The sequence below is a fragment of the Ambystoma mexicanum genome, chromosome 3p, assembly GCF_040938575.1.
Source record: "Ambystoma mexicanum isolate Mex_15411 chromosome 3p, UKY_AmexF1_1, whole genome shotgun sequence".
Classification (NCBI taxonomy): Eukaryota; Metazoa; Chordata; class Amphibia; order Caudata; family Ambystomatidae; genus Ambystoma; species Ambystoma mexicanum.
Genome location: NC_090925.1, coordinates 71,165,317 through 71,177,782, shown reverse-complemented (window position 1 = coordinate 71,177,782; position 12,466 = coordinate 71,165,317).

Here is a 12,466-nt window from a genome sequence, read left to right as displayed (position 1 = left end):
TTGATTTCTGTGCATATCAGTTTGTACAGGGGCAATGACTCTGGTAGCAGAATTTTCCTGTACAGTGCGATGCTGCTAATTTCCACTTTTGCTTTTAGGAGATGAGCCCCAACTCTCTCCTAATTGCCAGTAGTGAAGTTGATTTAGGGAAAGACAGCACAGATCTCCAGAAGAAACCTTCAATCTTTTGCCAGATCACCTCCGGTATCATTGGCATTGAGTATGGGCATCAAGGAAAAGTGTCTGAATTTCTTATCTAACATGCAGGCTTGTGTTGTCATTGATCGAGCCTTAGTCCAGATGAATCTTTGCATGCTCACTTCTAGTCGAGTATTGTCCAGCATGACCAACAAGGTATTTGAATTCGGACACTATTTTGATGTTTGTATTTTCTAGTTGCCAAGATGTAGAATTTGCCCATTTTGTCTTCCTCTCCATGATCAGTATCTTGGTGTTCTTTTTATTGATTTGCAGCTTGTTACTGCCAATGTAGACTGATAGGTTGGCTAGTTGACGCTGAAGACTGATAAGTGTTTGGTCCAGCAAGGTGATGTCATCAGCGTAGAGAATTCTAGGGACTGGAGTCCCCCAATTTTTGGTGGAAATGCTTTCACAGTTTCAGTTGAGTCTTTATAGTCTCCTATGAAGGCTGTGAACAGTGCCGGCGCCAGGGGGAAGCCCTGCTTCACCCCTCTTTTTATCGGGATTTCGTCCAATAAGGTACTATTTCTGTTCAACTTCACCCACATTGATGTTCCTGAGTAAAGGGCTTGTATGGGCTCTAGGATCTTCTGTGGACAGTTTCCTGCCAAAAGTTTGGCCAATAACAGTAATCTATCCACCTTGTCAAACGCCTGGGTGAGATCTATAAATGCTAGGTGCGTCTTTGTTCTTTGTAGTCCCTTCTTGTGTTTTATTTTTCCGAAAGCCGCCTTGAAAGGGGTCATCTAGGGGGGCGGACTTGGCCCAAGCTTGGAATTCCCGCAGTAAAATCATGGCAAACACTTTTCCAATAGTGTCAAGGAGAGCGATGGATCGATAGTTTTGCGGGTCTGCCCTATCGCCCTGGGGACCAGCACAGATGAAGTCCATGACCTTGGGAGTGCTCTTGCATTGGCACATTTTTTAGGTTTATAGTCATAAAATCGAAAACCATAATGTCGAAAGTCATAATATAGAAAAAGAAATGTCCAAAACAAAACAGTCAAATTCTTTTTATTACGTTTTTTATTCGATTTTTTTTTGTTTTTGTTTTACCCATTATTTTATTATAATAAAAAAATTATAAATTCGACTTTTTTTTTCGACATTATTGTTTTCTATATTATGACTTTCTACATTATTTATTCGATATTTTGACTGCACACCCATTTTTTAAATACTGTGCTGATAAACGTAGACCATTCTTCTGGAAAGTTCTTGAGGTCAATGTTGGTCACTCCATCCGGACCTTGGGCCCACAAAGATTTTAGTTTACGGATGATTGTTTGAATGTCCTCTTCGTTCGGAAGGTCAGTCCAGGGAGCTTCAATTTCGATGGCATCATTGGGCCCAGTCTCAGCTGAGCCGCTGAAGAGGGCCGTAAAATGGGCTATCCAGCTGGCTTCACTCACACAATTCGACTGAGATGGTTCGGTGTACGCTCCCGATGTCTTGATTAAGGTCCAGAAGTCTCCAGCGTTCTTACACTCCAGTTTCTTCAGAATCGCTTTGGAGTCTCTTTGGTAGAGGGAGATCTGGTGGTTTCTCAGCCATACTTTGTAGTACTTGGCTTCTTTTCTAAGCTCCATTAGAGCCTATGGTGAGTATGTGTTTTTTGCTTTTCTTCTTAGGTGTCTTAAGAGGGCTCTTTTTGCAACCAGCTGCTTGTCGTATTGATGTGAACTTGAGTCTCTCAGTACAGGTTTTGTTCTTGTCCCTGTTTTATTGGGGCTCAGTAGCGGTTGGTAATCTGGTTCTGTTGGAGCGTTCAATTTGTTGCCAGCCAGCTGCCTTTGGTAGTTGAAAGTTAGAGCTTTTATTCTGGTCGCTGTGAGCTTGAGTCGATTCCCTTGGATGTTACAGTCAGTGAGTGGTTCGCAAATGGGGGTCCTGCCACTCGGAATCGCCCAAGATGCTTTAAGCAAGTTAAGGTCGCTTGTAGAAGTCTTGATGACTTTGAAGGAAGTGGCCACCTTCAACATGTTGTCTGACGCAAAGATATAATCGATTGTTGCACTTGAAGTGTATCTTTCCCACGTTGGACAGCGATCTGAGTTGGGGAAAGCCTGGGCAAAGTTGTAACAATCCCGTGACTCCATCAGCTCCAACCATCGGGCTCCTCTTCTTTCACCTGACGTTATTCCTTGCTTCTGCGCCTCTGAAGATAGAGGGCACCTTGCATTCAGGTCTCCACAGATTATGATATGTACCACTTCTGTTTCTTCATATAGGTCATCAAGTACTTTCTCAATGCTTAAGAATCGCTTGTTTTTTTCTCCTGCTAAGAGTGAGACTCTTTTTCTCCCACTCTTAGGCATGATTTGAGGTATGTTTTTGACTTGCTATGTGCTTATGGGTTATGGGGTTCCTTTTTACTCCATAGGGTATCATCTGCTTTTGATATGTGTGTTACACAGCACCCTCAGTGCAGTAACACAGGGGTGTCATAGTGACCCCCAAACATAGACTCCATTCCCTGGGACTGACTACTGTCTCCCAGGGCATGTAAAGTCACCATTGGCTTTACGAGTCCAAATTTGTGAACCGAACCAGTTCTGTGCACCCTCATATTGTGGAAGTACTGGTAAGGGGTAATTCGATTGCCCCTGGGTCTGTTTTCGAGGGGGCACTTTCCCGTCCCCCCTTGTCGAGTTTCTGGCTGGTGGCAGTGGTTACCACGTGAAATATTCCACCGGAATATTCTCTATGGGATTTTCCCATTGATTTTAAACGCACCACTTTTTGGTGCAATGTTAAAGATACTGCTGGTTTATTTATTTAATATTAAATCATCGGTTGGGTCTTTTTGCCAGAACTCGATTCTAAAATGGCGTTTGTGTCCGTCTCTGTAACTCTGACCAAGGTCGAGCCCTTTGTTCCACTTTTTGGCGGGCTTCTCAACAGAAGACCTCCAAATGGTGCCACTCTGTCTGGTTTCCACAGGAGGGGTGGAGGGGGGAATTGGCACCCTGGACTGCGTTGCCTTGGCAACTCAAGCCACACTCTACTCTGATTGGCCCAGTGGTGAGCCGCTCGGCTCACCACTTAGCATGTGTGATTGACAGTTAGGCTGTTGAATGGGGGTTTTTCTGCATAAAAGCTAAAAGCAGGGCCTTTGGGAGTGGAACTTCAGAAGACGCCACAGGACCTAAGAATCCAAAGAGGGAAGAATCTGAGCCATCTGCAACGCTGACACCACCGGTGGAGCCCTGCTGCAACAAACTCACCACTTTCCCAACGACAAGAGAAAATCTTCTGCTGGACGAGTCTTCTTCCTCTGAGCTGGTGGGACCAACCAGTTCGCCCTTTTCACCTTCCAAAGATGTCTCTTGGTCGAATCGCCTGTGCCAATCACCCTGGCGGCCGGATAGCAAAGCTCACCACTTTTTACCGCGAATAAAAGGACTGCACCTTATAATCGGGAACTCCGCGGCTGGTTTCATCCCTGTGCAGTGCAACGACTCCATATTTCCTCCTCGACGAGATCATCTCTTCCCCTGGTCGGAACCACGAAAGTCAACCACTGCCAGGAACAACTGCCCCCGCTGGAGCTTCCTTTCTCTTTAAGGTACCGTGTCCTGCCTGGCCCCCCCTTTCTACAGATTGCTAAAGGTGACCCTTAAATCCTTGGCTTCTAAACTGGGTTGGCTCCAGGCCTTCTAACTATATCTTTTGAATCACCCCAACCTCTTTTGAACATTCTGCAAAGACTTTTAGTGCACTTTAAACTGTGTGATCCTGGGCACATTTTGCTTTGCTCCATTTAAAGTGGGCCTGGCCTATGAACTTTGGCTCTACAGTATAACCTGCCTTTCTTCCCTTGCTCTGAACTCTTAAAAGTGTTGGGAACTGTTTTTTTTCTATGCCCTGCCTTTTCCCTCCCTTTTTAACTTAACTATTGTAGTGCCATCTTGGGTAAGGGCTCACATCTGTTCTAACAAATAGTAGTGTTTTAACCCTGACTTGTCTGATAGTTATTAAGGGAGTTGTGTATACTTTACCTGACTGTGCTTAACTTGCTTTTAGAGTGCTAGTATATTGCCTAAAGTGTGTTTTAAATACATAATTATATGCTTTTTATACAAAGCTCTGGTCAGTGTTTGTTTGCTCTACTGTGTTTTTGGCCCTATTGTGTGTACTCTACATACTGCCCCACTCTTCTTGAGAGAGGTCTGACTGCTCAGCCACAGCTACCAGGTAAATCTGGGTGGTGCAGTCTGCTACCAATTGGGTTTACTGCTTACTCCTGTAGTCTTAATCTTTTTGCAGTGTTCCCTAAGGGAACTGCACAGGATTCTGCCTAACACTGGTGGCAGTGGTGGGATTTGTATTGAGTATACATTTTAGAGTGCTTCTAGATACCTTAGTGCGACTAACCACAAAGCTTAGCACTGTAAAAGCTATTTTTTAACAAGTCAACTATGGAAAGTTACAGCCAGGAGTCCCTTTCTGCAAAAACTGCTGCTTGTTTAAGAGTTGTTTGCAGACATAAGGATCTTCCTGTAAAAGGCAAGAAAATGGAACTAATAGAAAGATTGTTAGAAAACCAAAGTCTGGGTAGTGGTTCAGAGGAGCCTACCTCCCCAGCAAATGTAGACAACCGTGATGAAGGTGATATGAATCAAAGTGATGATAGTGTTGCAGTAGAGTTAGAAGAGGAAGGTGAAACTAATGTAACTATTCCCCAAGGCCCTCTGCATGCTCTACCACCTCAGCCTGTATCTACTGGGCGTTTACTAGGTCCAACATTAAGTCCTGCATTCATTGAACTAGAAAAAATGAGGCTTGAATTAGAGTTCAAAAGAATTAGTGCCCAATCTGAACAAAAGACCCAAGAACTAAGGCTCAGAGAAATGGAGCTCAAGCATGAGCTCGAGATGAACAATTTGTCTGTTGAAAATGCTTCTCTCTCCGGATCCTCTAGGAGTTCCAGTCCCAAAAGACCCCGGATGCTTAAAGAGATTGTGGGTATGTATGAGCCTAAGTTGGATGTGTTGGATTGTTTGGCTATGTTTGAATATAATCATGGGCTCCAGGACATCACAGGGAATCAGTGCCTTGCTTCCTTGGTTGTTCTCTAGGCTCCCCCCTGTTGCATCTGATGTGGTAATGGAGTTGGGGGAGGTGGATAGGATGGACTATGAATGTGTGAAGCTAGCTTTAATTGCTAGATTTGGGAAGACCCCTTCCCAGTACCTTAAGAGGTTTAGGACCCTCAAAAAGCATGATGGTACCCCCTGGGCTACCTGGGTGAGTGAAAGTTTGAAGAACTTAGAGGGATGGATTAAGGGTTACAGAGTAAACACTTATGAGGGAGTGAGAAATCTTGTTATGTTGGAGGCAATTTATGATGCCTGCTCTCCTGAGCTCAGACAACACTTAGCTGATTCAAAGGAATTAGATTCCAAGAAGCTAGCTAAGGCTGCTGACTTGTGGGTTGCCAACAGGGGTGCGCACAAGGATTCTGTGGCAACTCAGAAAAAGGATGAGGGGAAAAAGCCTAAAAAGGACTCCAAAGAGAATTCAAATAATTCCAATCCCAAAGAGGGCCCCAAACAAAACCATAAGGGTAAGCCACAAGAGAAACCAAATCAGGCTAGTGTACCTTCTGGTCCCAGACCAGAAGGAGGTCAGAACAAGCCACCATTCCAGAAACCATTTGGAACATGCTATGTCTGTAAGGCTACTGACCATGTGAAAGGGGATCCCAGATGTAAGGGTAAACCTTCAGGGATCCACACTGTCTCCTTAGCCTTCGCTCCAGAGGAGGAGTGTCCCTGGGGTTGTGGGAACAACAGAATTTAGATGTCTATAATTCTATCCCAGATAATACTAAAGAGTATTATAAGGACAGTGTCCAGGTGAATGGTCAGTAGACTCCTGCCATTAGGGACGCTGGGGCCAGCATAACTGTGGTGGATGAATCTTTTTTTCAAGGCAGAGGAGGTTGCTAAGGCACCCAAACGCCTCACCGAGTTAGCTGGAGGGCCTGTGCAGATGTGTCCCCAGTTACCAGTTCTCATCCAGTGCAATGATATGACTGTGAAGATACCTGTCAGTGTACAATGTGAGGTACCAGGAAGGGTTCTGTTGGGAAATGACCTGAAAACTCTTGGAGTAGTGTCACATACCCCCAGACCTCCTAGTAAAAGGTTACAGGAGCTAACCAGACCTGCAAGGGAGAAAACGTTGAGAGGTTCTCCCAAGGAGATGATGGGAAAAGAAATCACTCCTACCCCACTGGAGCTACTTACTGCAATCTCTAAGCAACTAGAAGTAAAGGGGAAACCCAGGACTTCTAAGAAGAAACCAGCAGCAAGCACTCCAGTGCTTTCAACAAGGACTTCCCCTAGGTTGTCCAAAGTTACACCTGTAACTCCACCTCCAGCTGAGGCTGAGAAGGAGGTACAAACCTGTGTGGTTGAACTAGACTCTGAAGAAGAGCTTGTAGGAGGCCAAGAACTTATTGGAGATCTGGACCCTGCTGACCATCCTGAACTGCAATCTTTACTGGCAGAAGGTGGACCCAGCAGGTCATCTTTCCGTAAGGCCCAAAGAGAATGTCCAACTCTGGAAGGTCTCCGCCACCAGGCAGCTTCTCAGGCTGATGGGCAAGAGCCGGGGAAGTATAGGTTGCACTGGGAAGATGGCCTCTTCTACAGTGAACCGACTGAGTCTGCACCTGGAGACTACAAACGACTTGTAGTCCCCCAAGAAAACAGACTTCAGTTCTTGCAGCTAGCCCATGAGATTTCTGTGGCTGGTCACTTGAGTTTCAAGAAGACCAAGGCAAGGCTCTCAAGCTACTTTTATTGGCCATAGATGGGGGCTGAGGTAGATAAGTTCTGCAAGAGCTGTCACACCTGCCAAACTTCTGGCAAGAGTGGTTCCAAGAATGTGGCACCTTTAGTGGGAGTCCCATTTGAGAGGGTAGGGATTGACATTGTTGGTCCCCTTGATCCTCCAACCTCCTCAGGCAACAGGTTTATCCTTGTTGTAGTAGACCATGCTACTAGGTACCCTGAGGCAATTCCTATGAGGACTGTTACAGCTCAGGCTGTGGCTAAGGCCCTCCTTGGTATTTTTACCAGGGTTGGGTTTCATAAGGAGGTAATCTCTGACACAGGGTCAAATTTTATGTCCCACTACATGAAAGCCATGTGGAAAAACTGTGGAGTTACCTCCAAGTTCTCTACCGTCTACCACCCACAGACACATGGACTGGTTGAAAGGTTTAATAGGACAATGAAGAGCATGATAGGTGCTTTAGAAGAACCCCTTAGAAGAAATTGGGACCTTCTACTGCCATGCCTTCTCTTTTCTTATAGAGAAGTCCCTTAGGAGGGAGTAGGTTATAGTCCCTTTGAACTTCTTTATGGTCATCTGTCAGAGGTCCATTGGCCCTGATTAAGGAGGGGTTGGAGAGTGCTCCTTCCCCCAAGCCAGTCGGAGTGACTGACTACGTGATAGGACTCCAAAGGAGAATGTCACAGATGATGGCTCAAGCTAGTGATAACTTGAAGGCTGGTCAAGCTTTGGTCAATCATTGGCATGATGAAAAGGCTAACATGGTTGAGTTCACTCAAGACCAGCTAGTTCTTGTTATGATTCCAACAAGGCAGAAGGCCTTGCAAGACAAATGGATGGGGCCCTTCAAGATTGTGGGAAAACTTGGAGAGGTCAACTATCTGGTGGACTTGGGCAATCCCAAGGAGGCTTCCAGAGTCTTCCACACCAACAGACTAAAGGCTTATGTCTCTAGGCCTGAAGTAGGAGCTTTGCTTCTAGCTTCAACAGCAGAGGAAGAAGAGAGTGAACCTCTCCCTGATATCCTCAGAGGCCTACCTTTGGATGAAAAGATTGAAGGAGTTAATCTATCTTCAAATCTGACACCTGAGCAACAAGAGGAGTGCAAATCTATGTTAAATCGGTTTGCCTGCGTGTTCTCACTTTCACCAGGCTTGACCCCTTGGGGCAAGCATGATATAATCACTGGTGACTGTCTGCCAGTAAAAAGCAGAGGGTACAGAATGTCAGAGAATGTAAGAAGCTCACATCAAAGGAGAGGTCAGCAAGATGCTTGACCTCAGGGTAATAGAGCCCTCTACTAGTCCATGGTCTAGCCCAGTTGTGTTAGTACCAAAGGCAGGATCCAAAGCATTGAGATTCTGCATGGACTATAGAGCTCTTAATGCAGTCACCAAGACTGATGCCCATCCTTTCCCAAGGACAGATGAGCTGGTGGATAAACTTGGTGCAGCCAAGTTCCTCAGCACATTTGATCTGACGTCAGGCTATTGGCAAATAGCCCTGACAGACCATGCCAAGGAGAAAACTGCATTTTCTACCCCAGTTGGCTTATACCAATTTAAGGTTATGCCTTGTGGACTGAAGAATGCACCTGATACCTTCCAAAGGATGGTAAATCAGGTTCTGACTGAGATGGAGGACTTCTGCATGGCATACTTGGATGACATTGCAGTGTTCAGCCACTCCTGGGAAGAGCATGTTGACCACCTAGGACAGGTTTCGCAGGCTCTTGAGAAGGCCAATCTGACCATAAAGGCAAGTAAATGCCAGATTGGGCAGAGTAAAGTGGTCTACCTTGGACATGAGGTAGGAGGTGGTGAAATAAGGCCTTTGCCCTGTAAGATTGAAGCTGTGGAAAATTGGCCAACACCTACTACTCAGACCCAGGTGAGAGCCTTCCTAGGCCTCACTGGGTACTACAGGAATTTCATAGAGAACTATGGAACCATAGCTTCTCCACTGAATGTGATCTCCTCGCCTAAGTTCCCTAAAAAGGTCAAATGGAATGAGGAGTGCAATCAGGCCTTTGAAAACCTGAAGAAAGCCCTTTGTCAAGATCCAGTACTCAGAGCTCCTGACTATCAACAAACTTTCATTGTACAAACTGATGCTTCTAATGGAGGTATAGGTGCAGTGCTTAGCCAACTGGATGAGAAAGAACACCCCATTTGCTTCATCAGTGGAAAAGTGAGGGATCCTGAAACAAGGTGGGCAACCATTGAAAGAGAGTGTTTTGCTAGTGTGTGGGGTCTGAAGAAGTTTAGGTCATACTTGTATGGTTCTACTTTTGTTATTCAGACTGACCACCAACCCTTGAGATGGTTAATGCAAATGAAAGGGGAAAACCCAAAACTATTCAGATGGTCAATCTGCCTAAAAGGGTTTGATTTCACCATTGAGCACAGGTCAGAGTTGTTGTGAGTTGTTGAGTTGCACAATCATGTCCTCAATGCACGGACCCGAGTGTTGATGTATAGCTTGACCGGTGACCCTTTAGTTTGCTTAGTCCTGTGCATAGCTGGGGAAACTTTTCCAGAATGTCATGTTTGGTGATGACTCCATGGGGTACGCGTGTAACCATGGTTCTCACAGTGTCATCCCTATCATGGCCTACCGCATCTGCTGCTATCACGTCCCCTTTATTGAAGTGAATGTCAATGATCCCCAAATGCAAAACTGTATGAAAGCTGAGGAGACACTGACCCTTGGTTGGACTGCGGATGACGTGTATAACTGTGTCGGTGTGACACTCTTTGTGGAGGAGACGGCGCCTGAAGTGATAAATGGCGTGTAGAGGTTTTGCTGCTCCCTACTGGAAAATACTTGACTGTGTTTTCTCGAGTGTCTGAGTGTCGGGATACTCATGTATTCTTGTTCCCTCATGACACTGACGGTGGCGCCCCAGTCTACCAAGAAGTGGAAATGAGCGTTGCCATCTTTACGGGGATCTGTGGCACTTCCTTGGTCTCTTCTTCGTCTTGGAAGAGGTTGACGTATTCTTCATGAGATGTTTGGTCATAGTAGGCAGTGCCTTGGTATGACATGCTGGCATACGTCGGGTCATTTTCCTGGTAGCTCTCAGGGGGACCGTCGTATTCATCCACCATCCTGGTTGGTCGTGGTATCCATAGTCTTGCTGGTAGTCTGTGTAATGGTATTCATCGAAATATCTGACATACTGTCTTTGGTTGGGCTGATAGAACCAGTTCTGAAAGTCCTGGGGCTGTGATGTCTGGTAGGGTGGCCTGGCAGGCCCTTGTGGTCTCAGAGTGTGGAACAGCCTCCCCTCCCTGCATACCGATTGAAAATGCCCCTCCCTTCTGCAATTGGTACATCTTTGCAAAAGGGCTGGACAGGAACCCGCAATGGGAATGCCATCCCCCGCCAGTAGTATTGTCTCTGTTGCCTGGGACCAAGCTGGAAGGATTGCCTGTAAGGTGTGACCCCCCTCTATCCTGTCCGAGGTATCGCTTGTTGGGTGGCAGCGATGAGTTCAGTGCTGTCATGTTTCATAGTGGGCTTGCCTGCCATGGAAGCGGCCTGGGCATCGACCCTCTCAAATATCTTTGCGAGTTTGCTGACCTCCGGGATCGAGAGGGGTTTCTTTAGTAGCTGTTTCTTGAGAGACAGCTTCAATGATGCACAGCCATATGGCTTCTTCCAGGGAGAACATGTCAAAGTGGCAGTGTGCCCCCTTCACTCTCAGGCGGGTAATGTTTTTGTCCACGGTTTCATGAGGCTTTTGCGAGCATTGGTTGAATAGATACCTCTCATAGTCTCTATTTGGTTCGATGATGAGTAGCCTGTCTAGAGTGGTGATCTACGAGGCAAAATCAGGCTGGTCGGCTGTTCGAATGGTTTTGACAACCATTTTCACTTCACTCCCAACTAAATTCAGGAAAACGTCCTGCAGGTGAGGCGAGTCACCATCCCCTGATCCTCGTATGAAGTGGTAAAAGTCCTCCATCCATTCAGTCCACCGAGGGCCTCTTGATGCCTGTGGGGTCATCGAGAACGGAAGGGGCATGCGTAGTAGGACTGATTTGGTGCTGAGCATAGGAGGTGGTGACGCGGGTTCAACCACGGTGGTTGGTGCGTGCAGCAGGTTTGATGACCTTGCCCTTAGTTGGTGTGGTGGGTCCAGTGGGCGCCAAGCAGGTCTGCTAGTTGTGGTGCATCCTCAGTTCCCTTCCTGCAGTGTTTCTTTGATTGGGGCTATGGCTAGATAGCTCAGCTTGTCTCAGGGTCTGTACCAGACTGGGGTGAAGTGTTACTTTCTTGGCGCCCCTGCTGGTGTAGTGCAGGCCTCTGTGTGCTGTGGCAGCATAGGGAAAGTGTGGAGGATGGGGAGGAGCCCAGGCAGCCAAGATGGGCCACACATGCAGTGTTTCAGGCTGCTTACTTGCTGTAAAGATACTGGTTACGTGTTCCAGCACATATATATCTTTGGATGACATCGATCGTTCGTATTATTTATTGAATTATCCTTTTTTTCTTACTTCCTCCTCGTTGGTTTCGTGTCCTCTCTCTCTCATGCCCAAACGCCTCCCCTGGTGTGCGGGTGACGGCGGGTGCAGTCTAGCACTCACGTGTTCAGCGGTTGCATGGCTGCACGTGCGCTGGCGGCGTCGGCCGGTCGACTGCGGAGACTCAGATTGAACTCTACGGGTCATCGCCAGCTAGAACGCTGGTGTGCTGAGCTCCCCTTACACATCAACTCCTCCCCGTGACTCTCTACAACTGGTCACGCCCTTGACTATGATAGTAAGATCGTTGTCTCTGTCCTCCCTCGTTTCACCCTTCCTTGACTTGTTGCGCTTTGAAACACTTGTGTATAGGGGCGTTACAAATGCCATATCATATCATACCATATGAAGAGGAACTAGGTTAGAAGAAAGGACTTGAAATGTCGGTGACTATAAGAATGGTAACGATGGAAATGTAAGTGAACCAGTCAGTGCCCGTAGCATGAGGAACCATAAGGGATGCGTGAGTGCACAAGGAGGTAAATGGGGTGTCAGCGTTCTGATATTGGCCATTAAGATAATGAGAACCGCCTAGTAAATGCAGACGTTTTGCCGGAATGGAAGCTGGAACAAGGCCTGAATAAACAGTGAGTGGGGAGTGTTATGCCCCAAAGAGAGGGGAGTAGATTTGACAGGATTGGGTAGACTTAAGTTTTTAAAGACTCTAATTGAGACACCAACATTGATCATGGGTGATTGAAAACACTGCAAGCAGGCCCAGAAGCATTACTTGATGGTGGTCCCCAATGAGTTCTTGCATTAGGAAAAAGGAAAATGCTTAATGACACATTTTTGTATGGGAGTAGTCGAAATGCCAGAGGAACCGCGCAATGAAGGGAAAGAGCATAGGAATGCGGTGCCCGGTTATAAATAGATATTTTAGGGCTCAGGAACCTTGCTGCCCCTCCTATGGTGCAGGGTTCATTGTT